This window comes from Hordeum vulgare, chromosome 7H (genome assembly GCF_904849725.1).
Source record: "Hordeum vulgare subsp. vulgare chromosome 7H, MorexV3_pseudomolecules_assembly, whole genome shotgun sequence".
In the NCBI taxonomy this organism is placed as follows: domain Eukaryota; kingdom Viridiplantae; phylum Streptophyta; class Magnoliopsida; order Poales; family Poaceae; genus Hordeum; species Hordeum vulgare.
In genome coordinates this window covers 13,551,308-13,561,248 of record NC_058524.1, presented here as the reverse complement: position 1 = coordinate 13,561,248, position 9,941 = coordinate 13,551,308, and the positions used below count along the sequence as shown (strand labels likewise).

At 46.3% G+C, this 9,941-nt stretch overlaps 1 pseudogene; it reads left to right on the top strand.

The window, feature by feature from the left end:
• Positions 1-252: 252 nt before the first annotated feature.
• Positions 253-9,135, top strand: LOC123408034 (annotated as a pseudogene).
• The last annotated feature ends 806 nt before the right edge of the window (positions 9,136-9,941 follow it).

Below are 9,941 nucleotides of genomic sequence, written 5' to 3'. Positions count from 1 at the left end.
GTCGTTTGGAGTCGTGTGCACGTACGTCTACCTAACAGTATCTGTATATGCGTATATACGTAGGGTGCAATAGCCAATATATATATATGGATCGAATCCAACAGAAGGGTTCTTCTTCCGCGGGCGGCTGGGCGAGGGTAATATGTCAAGCATGTTGCGGAAGGACGAGGTGGCCACGATCCTTACTCAGCGTGGAAGTTATACAACGTCGACGCCGATCTGTTGCCTCATCTCCCCTACAGACTCACCATCATGGACGCCGGCAGTGTTGATCCGGTCATCGGCCGCGACAACGAGATCGACCGCCTCATCTGCATCCTCTGCCGCCGGACCAAGAACTTCGCCGCGCTCGTCGGAGCTGCGGGAGTCGGCAAGACGGCCATCGTCGAGGGCCTCGCCAGACGCATCGCCGCCGGGACGGTCCCCGACCTTCTCATTGGGGCGCGCGTCGCGGTGCTCGATGTCGGGGCGATGATCGCCGGGACCATGTTGCGCGGCATTTTCGAGCAGCGCTTGAATGATGCCATCAAGCAGGCTGAGGACCAAGGCAGCAAATTGATCCTCTTCATCGACGAGATGCACATGCTTATTGGCGCAGGCGACCGAATGGGCAGCGCCGACGCCGCTAACATCCTCAAGCCGGCGTTGGCCCGAGGTCGCCTCCGTTGCGTGGGTGCTACCACCTCTCAGGAGTATTACAAGTACATTGAGCGGGATGGCGCGCTTGAGCGGCGCTTCCAGAAGATTGAAGTCGGAGAACCGAGCATGCAAGCCACCCTCGTCATCCTGCGTGGACTCAAGCACAAGTACCAAGAGCACCATGGCTTGAACATCGATGACGAGGCACTTGTTGCTGCTGTCGAGCTCGCTGTAATATAATGAAATCGTCCAGAGTTACTCTTTTAAAATTGGTGCATCTTGAAGAAAATTGTGGACCTTTTTTTTTGTTCCAGGTCGCAAGTTCCCTGACAAAGCAATTGATCTCATGGACGAGGCATGCACTACGGTAAAGTTGCGTGTCAGCAAACAAAGAGAAACAAATGCACCGGGGGAGGTACTCGTTGGTCCAGCTCATATCACACAGGTCATGAAGCTATGAAGAAGAGGGACAACTCACTGAGATAGTCAGGCGTCAGCCATATAGTGTCATCCTCTTTGACGAGGTGGATAAGGCAAACCCTTCGATACTCAAAGTTTTTGTTCAACTCCTCAATGATGGTATGTTGGTTGATGGTAAAGGACGAGACGTGGATTTTAAGAATACAATCATTATTATGAGTTCAAATCTAGGATCAGGGCACCTATCAGCTGAAGTGGTAGGAGAAAACACAATGGAAAATGCACGTGATCTTCTCATATGAAACAGGTCTGTGAATCGATCCTAGTCTGTCCCTCGTAATGTCCTTAATGATTGATCGTCATATAATGCTTGTTCATGCAGGCTGGGAAACATTTCATGCCTGATCTTATCAACAGACTGAGCGAAATTGCGATATTTGAGCCGCTTTCATGCAACGAACTGAGGAAAATTGTGATGATCCAAATGAAGAGTATCATCGCTATGATGGCTAATAAGTGTGTTTCTCTAACTGTGGCAAATGCTGCCTTGGAAGTCATTTTGTCCGAAACACATGACGTGGTAAGCATAAAACTTTACCACAATCACTACACGAGAAAGATCTAATATATAGTTTTAACTGAAAATAGTTAATTTGAGCATTTATCTCTATGGCTTGTAACCCGTGCATCCATCTTGAATGCACACAGGTGCACGGTGCGAGGCCTATAAAGATGTAGGTACAAAAGCATGTGACAACAATTCTTTCAAATATGTTTGTCAATGGAGAAGCATGTAAAGGTTCAACGATCTCCATAGATTCTAGTGACGATAAGAGGCGGTTGAAGTTTCAAGTATTGAAGAAGCAGGAGATGGCAGATCCATTAGGCCTGCTACAAGTTATGTTGTAAACGTCACTCCTAGAACAATATAAGTTGAAAAATAAGATGGACTTGAAAACACTTATAGTTTCGCAAATTTTGTTTTGCTATAATCTATACCGACCTACTTTTTTTTACTAATGTAGGATGGTACTTTTCTCCAGTATTCTGTCTGTCCACGTGTATATATATAAGTAATTTATTTGATGTTTTGTCTGTCCAATCATATATGTAAGTAAAGTTTCTTATGAAAATAAGTGATGCCATGGGGAGTCAAACTCACGACCAAATTTTCACCTTGAAGGAAGATTGTGAATTTGTGATCTTCAAGGAAGTATTGTGATAAGCAAGTGGGATAAATAAACGAAAGATTGTGGGCTCGAACGAAAGATTGTGAGCTCGAAATTGGATGCGGCTAGTTTTAAAAAAGAATTGTGATAAACAGGTGGGATAATTAAGAAAGGATTGTGGGCTCATGTGTGTAGTGGGGCTACTAATTAATAGGAAGGGTGCCCCTTATTTTTTTAAAGGAAGGGTTTATTTTGGGCATACCGCTGTTGAGGACGTGCACTTTGCTTAGTACGGAAAGGAATTAAAATGACTAAACTCCCAAAAGTGTTATTCTAATCCCGAGCTCACATGACATCATCACTATATGAGAAACACTTGGGCGCGCATCTACATGTAACGTGATCACTTGCTACACTCCAAATCCAATACATGTCATTAACTCACGAAATCTGTTCACAACTTTTAAATTTCATGTCATTTAAAATGTATTTTTGCCTTTTGAAAGATGTTATCTAATTTTTAAAAAAAGTTCATGCATTTTAAAATGCTTCTATAGTTTTAACGTGATCATATCATAGTTTTAAATAGCCAGCTATAGCGAGCTTGTTATGGCCTTCTCAAGGTGCTATAGCCTGCTATAGTCCGTTATAGCTGATTTACAGGTCCGTCGCTATTTGTCATAACCCGCTATTTAAAACATTGATTCACATGCTTACAAGTATACTCATAATTTACAAAAATATCAAGGCTCTATAAAAAAGTACATGTGATTAAGAAAGTATTTATGTGTTTATGAGAATGTTTATGCACTTTAGAATATAAATATACCATTTAAAAGTAAATGGGCATACGAGGGATGATATAGATCATATCGCAGGCAGCGTAGTCATCATGTCCATTAGACAAGAATAATTTAAAAACTATTAGACATTCACTTGCAACGATGTGGTTCAGTGACATGTGTGCATGTGGTGGTTCGGATCGTCATATCAGAATTCATCACATTCGGACGGATTGTGCTCAGATGGATGCCACGATCATGGTCAATGAAGACGGGAAGGAAGATAAACGACAACACGGTTGATGCGCTATGTTAAAATAGATAATGTGGATCTGTGGAGGGGTCTTGAGTCGTGCTTATGGCAGGGGCGAAGCTACCTCCCAGCGACCCCAGGAAGCTGCCCAGGCTGCTCCTGCCATTCCCCACTAAGTAGTACATAGAAATCATAATTAGTATCACTAATTACAGGGGCAAATGCTGGATATATAGGCTTTGCCCCGGCTCTTTGAGTTGGCTGGCTTCGCCACTGGTTTATAGTGATGGAAGCATGTGAATTTTTTTTGGTTGCAATGCACGGACATGTATGCTAGTTATATATAACAGCAAGTAATATATGGGTTGTTAGTGACTCACTCAAGTTCATAGGCAATTATTTCCCTTATTGCAAGACGACTAGGAAATGCCCTTCCTTCCCCTCGTTCACCGTTGGCGAGCTCATGGATTCGCATCCTCTCTACCTGTCGGTGGCGGGGAGAGGATTCTTAGTGTCCCGGGCTCTGACTAGTAGATAGGTACAGTTTAGCCCTCGCATGAGCGATACTTCTTCTTCGAGACATTTTGCCATGTGTGGTTGGACAATCCTTAGCTAAAGCTTCTTCTTCTCTTGATATGTAATTTTGAGGTGGCCATGTAAATTTAAGGCAGATTTTTCAATAATTAGATAAATTTTTCAATAATTAGATAAACTTCTTCTTCTGAAATTGCATGTATTCTGATGACTTTAAGGGTTGAATAAAGCTTTCGCAAAAAAAGAGAGAGAAGTACTATACTCATGCTCTGAAAAATGGTGAGCATCTAAAAAATGGTAGGAGGATAGTCCAGTAGTTAAAGCACGGAGCAGTTTTATCCCTCAAAGAAAATCAGGAGTTTTGTCTATTAAAAAATATATCATGGGGACTTTTTAACGGCGGGGGTGCTGGATATATACGTTTGTCCCTGAAAGTACTTTTTTAGTGATTGAAATCTCTTTTTTTAGGGATTTTTTATTATTGAAATATCTGCCCCTCAATTATTATTTTTTGAACATATCTGTCCCTGAAAGTTAAACCGTAACAATCTTTCCCTGGTTGCTAGCATTTTTGTTTCAACCCTTATGATTTCATCCACGTCAGTCCCAAGAGGATTATTATGGAGACCCAACAATATAAGCGGTCGCTCCAAATTAATCGCACCGTCGCACGTCGATCGCTCACAAATTGGTTACGGCGGGCGCTCGCCGGCCCTAGCTAGCTAGCTAGCGAAGATCAATGGAGACGCTGCCGTCGGACGCCGTGGCGGAGATCCTGGTGCGCGTCGGTGCCGGGGGCGTCTCCGCCCTCTTCCGCTGCGCCGCGACGTGTAAGCGGTGGCGTCGCCTCATCACGGACGCATCTTTCCTCTTCCGCCACTGGCCGGAGGGTGAGCCCAGGCATCCTTCCTCCTCGGCTTCCTCGCAACACCGCCGCTCCGTCGATGGCGAATCATCTCTGGGCCCGCGCCGTCGTCCGCCTTGATGCCATGGTCCCTCCTTGGAGACCGCTACCGCTTCCCCCGGTATCACATCCACGGCCTCCCCAAGGACGGTCGCTGGCACACGGTGCTGCTCACCTCGCGCCGTGGCCTTCTTCTCCATCGCATCGTCCAACTCGTCTACCCGAAACAACAATTTGACCGAGGATAACTTGATTCTGGCACTGTGCGATCCGCTCGCCGGCGAAGGTCGCGTGCTCCACCCGCTCAAGTACAATTGAAAATTCACGATGGTACCTGGATTGCTGCTCCGACAAACGGCGATGGTCAGTCTACTCGGACACGGAATCCTTCAAAGTGCTGATCATCAGTGTCGACAAAGGTCAGCCAGGGTACAATCTCGATGTCTTCACGCCGCTGAGTGGAGCTGGAGCACACCTACAGAGTTCTTTGGCACTCTGGAGCACGGCGTGCATGTGCGCCCCAGCAGGCCACCGCCGCCGTGTGCCAAGGCACGGCACACTGGCTTTTCACGCAGACGTAAGCTTTTACACGCTCAGTGTGTGCGCTAAGACTGCCCAGATGTCCTTAACAAGGCTCGAGCCGCCTCGACCTCAACTTGTATAACGAACCAATGCTTACCGTCACCAATGATGGCACACTATCGTTGCTTCGCTTGTATAGGAAATGTACCATGCTGGAGATCTAGACATGTCAAGGTGATAACAAGAGTGAAGATGCCATTGTGGACCGCTGGTACCGCACAAAGATGATCAAACTCAAACGACCCACGCGGAGTAAGATTGACCTTGTGCAATGCGTGTGTGTGTGTGGGCGAGATGAGCGGTAAATTGCTGGTCAATAACAATCAAGATTGTGTGCACATTGTAGATCACCAAACTGGTGCGCTGGACACGGTTACCAAGTGGTTTTGTGGCAGTATCGAGAGTGCTATACCCTTTGAGATGGATTGGCCTGCCTACTTCATATCTAACTTGGCGGGTGGCAGGATCAAGCGGACTAAACTGGGGAAGCTATAAAGAAAATTACCAAATATTTTTGGGACTAGTAGTTGTGTCACTAATCTTTGGACCAATTGCTATGAGGTGGGTTTGGGCCTAGTAGCAGCTACAAGAATCTTTGGTTCTATGTGAAAGAGACTTGGTGAGCAGGCAAGTTAATTTATTTGGTACCGGCTACTATATTCCCTATAGGTGCAGCTGTTAGGTTGATCTCTCGTTCAATGGGCCCAACGGTCCATTGAAACCTTGACCCACGCCTTGATCGGGGGCGTCCAGCCCAAACAAGGCTAGTGGGCCCCTGTCGCGCAGTGCTATATAGAGGAGGTGGGGACCATGGCACATGACACGAGGTTCGCCGCCGTCACTAGTTCCCCACTCTCAACCCTAATCCGATCCAGAGGGTAGCACTGAAGCGATGGGAAGTCCATCACCGCCGCTACCGCATCTATCTCTCCGCTTCCCCACCGTCGCCACTACGTCACGATGGACGCCGGAGGGAGCTCATCAAGTGCACAACAAGGTAATAATCTGCTGGAATTTTATTGTTTGGGCCAGCCCAATATATAATTCCTAATAAATCCTAGAGGCCCACGCAGCCCATTTGTGCAAGGCAAGAGGTGGAAATGTTTAGTCCCACATCGCTAGTTTAGTGGGAGTTGGACCTCCTTATAAGGGAGGATGTTTCCACACATGTATGAGCTTGAGAACAAGAGAGACATACACGCGCGCTCCTCCTCCTCCGCCGCCCGCCTCGTCACGATGCGGGTTGCGGGAACGAGCCGAACTAAATTTTTGCCACGCACGACTGATATATGAAAGGCCACTCGGAGAAGCTGAACGTTTTCTGCGGTAGTGGATATTGAAAGCGCAGTTTCGTCGCGTCTGTTCGCTTCACATCCCGTCGCTGGCCTCTCGCCTCCTTCTCCTGCGCCTATAAAAGAGAGGTCGCTCATCTCCAGAGAACGCATCAAAAGTTCCCACTCGCCACCGGTTCTTCTCTCTGTGCTGCTGCTACGTTCTTCCTCATCCCTTGGAGGTGGCACTGTTTCTTGGAAGTCTTGGAAGCAGACGATCTTAACAAGGTCAACAATGGAAGCAGAACTCACAGCACTAGATACAGCTACGGTCGAAGCAGATTGGCTTCGTCGGCTCTTGAGTGACTTGCCGGTTGTTGAGAAACCAGTACCTGGTATCCTTATGAACCGCGACAATCAAACTGTGATCAGGAAAGTGAGCAGCTCAAAGGATAACATGAAGTCATCAAGACACATTCAGAGAAGGTTAAAATCTGTCAGGAAAATGAGAAACTCCGGAGTTATTGCATTGGATTATATCCAAACATCTAAAAATCTGACAGATCCGTTTACTAAGGGTCTATCACGTAATGTGATAGAAAATGCATCGAGGGAGATCGGTATGAGACCCACAATTTGAGTTGTTCACAGTGGTAACCTATTCTTTGTGATCGGAGATCCCGTGAATTAGATGTGGAAGACAAGTTGTTGGTCAACTGAGAGGAAAGTATCCTTATCATTAATAATACCAATCCATGAAGATGCAATACTTTCCTAAACTGCATGGCAGGTTGATGTACATCTTAATATGTTCTAAGTGCCTTTTTGAAGCAGAGATGTTATCCTGCAGAACATCTTTTGAAGAACATACCTATATGAGTCTGATTGTTAACGTGGCAATCTATGAGAGTAGGATGCTCTCTAGTAAACTCATGAAAGGTCTCGGAGTATGACGCATAAGCTCCACCCGCGGGGAAGTCCTACGGTAGCCTAGTATCGATCAAACCTATGTGTGAATGTAGTTTCGCAGAAAACTTGCAGTTCAAGGCCTAGTCCACTGTTCAAGTTGCTTACTAGTGTAGCATAGAGATCTAGGTGGAAGTTCAACTTAACAGTCTCCACTGCAGTATCGGTATATAAAACAGAGTTTTGGAACCAAAGGCAATTTTTGTGTGCCTCTGGGATCTGGTGGGGGATTGCTGGAATTTTATTGTTTGGGCCAGCCCAATATATAATTCCTAATAAATCCTAGAGGCCCATGCAGCCCATTTGTGCAAGGCAAGAGGTGGAAATGTTTAGTCCCACATCGCTAGTTTAGTGGGAGTTGGACCTCCTTATAAGGGAGGATGTTTCCACACATGTATGAGCTTGAGAACAAGAGAGACATACACGCGCGCTCCTCCTCCTCCGCCGCCCGCCTCGTCACGACGCGCCGCGCCGCGGGAATGAGCCGAGCTGAACTAAATTTTTGTCACGCACGACTGGTATATGAAAGGCCACTCGGAGAGGGTGAACGTTTTCTGCGGTAGTGGATATTGAAAGCGCAGTTTCGTCGTGTCTGTTCGCTTCACATCCCGTCGCTGGCCTCTCGCCTCCTTCTCATGCGCCTATAAAAGAGAGGTCGCTCCTCTCCAGAGAACGCATCAAAATTCCCACTCGCCACCGGTTCTTCTCTCTGTGCTGCTGCTACGTTCTTCCTCGTCCCATCCTGCGGCATGCATCGTTCGTCGGGACAGTAGGCCTCCGAAACTCCGACTCTTCGAGTCCTGTACGGGAGAAGGGCGATAAGGTTTTTGGGGAGCGCTCCGCGCGACTACTGGCTTCCATCACGGACACCGACGATCTCTTCCCGGACGACGACTACTTCCCCAACGTCAACCACCTCTTCGGTACCATGGCCAACGACAACGCCAACACCAATCCTCCTGCTGCTGCAACTCAGTACGTACTCATGTGCTTCTTCTTTGAATTCCTATCACCCCTTTTTGCTATAGCTTCTCTGCTAGATATGTTCCGTTTCTACTCGTTACTCCATATGATACCTTGTCTTTGTAGAACGGTTATACATATGCTCTTTTCTGGATCCTACGTGCACATGTCTTTTGTCTTTTCATCTCTATATAGCATGCCTTCTTCCGTCTTAGTTATGATGATTATGTTTTTCCTAGATTTTCTTTTAATAAAATCCTTTGGTAAATTGCTCATATTTCCAACAATCCAAAAACCTTATTATAGGCAATTTACCCCGAGTGGTTTTGCTGCTTCCATCAGACCTCCTATGTTTGTGGGTGTTCACTATAAGAGGTGGCGCGTGAGAGCTGTCCTATGGTTTCAAACCATGAGCTGCTATGACGCCACTCTTGGCAAACCTGAAGGAGATCATGATGCTCAACAGGAGCTAGCCTTTCAGAAAATGGATACCTTGTTTAAGGCTGCTCTTTTGAGCGTTCTTGGTGAGAACATAGTTGATGCTTATGCGTCAATTGATAATGGAAAAGATATGTGGGATGCACTCGAGGCCAAGTTTGGGGTCTCGGATGCTGGCACTGATCTATACATCATGGAACAATTCTATGACTACAGGATGACTGAAGAGTGCTCTGTGGTTGAGCAAGCTCACGAAATACAGTAATTTGCAAGAGAACTTGAGCACTTTAATTGCATGCTACCGGACAAGTTTGTTGCCGGAGGCATCATCACTAAACTTCCTCCTTCATGGAGGAACTTTGCTACCTTACTGAAGCATAAGAGACAGGAGTTTTCCGTTCCGGATCTCATAGGTACTCTTGATGTGGAAGAAAAGGCGAGAGCAAAAGACACACGTGCTCGAGCTATTGAGGGAGGTTCTAGTGCCAATCTGGTACAGAAGAAAAACTTCCATCCCCACAATTTCAAGAACAAGGGCAAGTTCGATGGTAAAGCAAAGTTCGATGGGAAGAACAAGGCTGTACAACACACCAACTTCAAGAAGAAGAATGACAAGAAGAAAGGTGTTTGTCATGTGTGCGGAGATCCTGATCATTGGGCACCTAACTGCCCTAACCGTTATGACAAGCGTCAACATGGGAAAGGCGGCAAGTCTGCTAATGTCATCATTGCTGACACTAACGTGGAGGATGTTGGGTATGGTATATTACCCACTATTCTTTCAGTATGTCATTTTCCTGATTGGTTAATTGACACGGGTGCTAATGTGCATATATGCGGTGATATTTCCATGTTTTCATCTTATCAGTCCGCAGGGACTTCCACCGTCCTGATGGGCAACAGTTCACGTGCTTCTGTTCGTGGTGTTTGGCACGGTCGATCTAAAGTTTACTTCGGGAAAGATCGTGCGGCTGAAGAACGTGCATTATGTCCCCTCCGTGAATAAAAATCTTGTTAGCG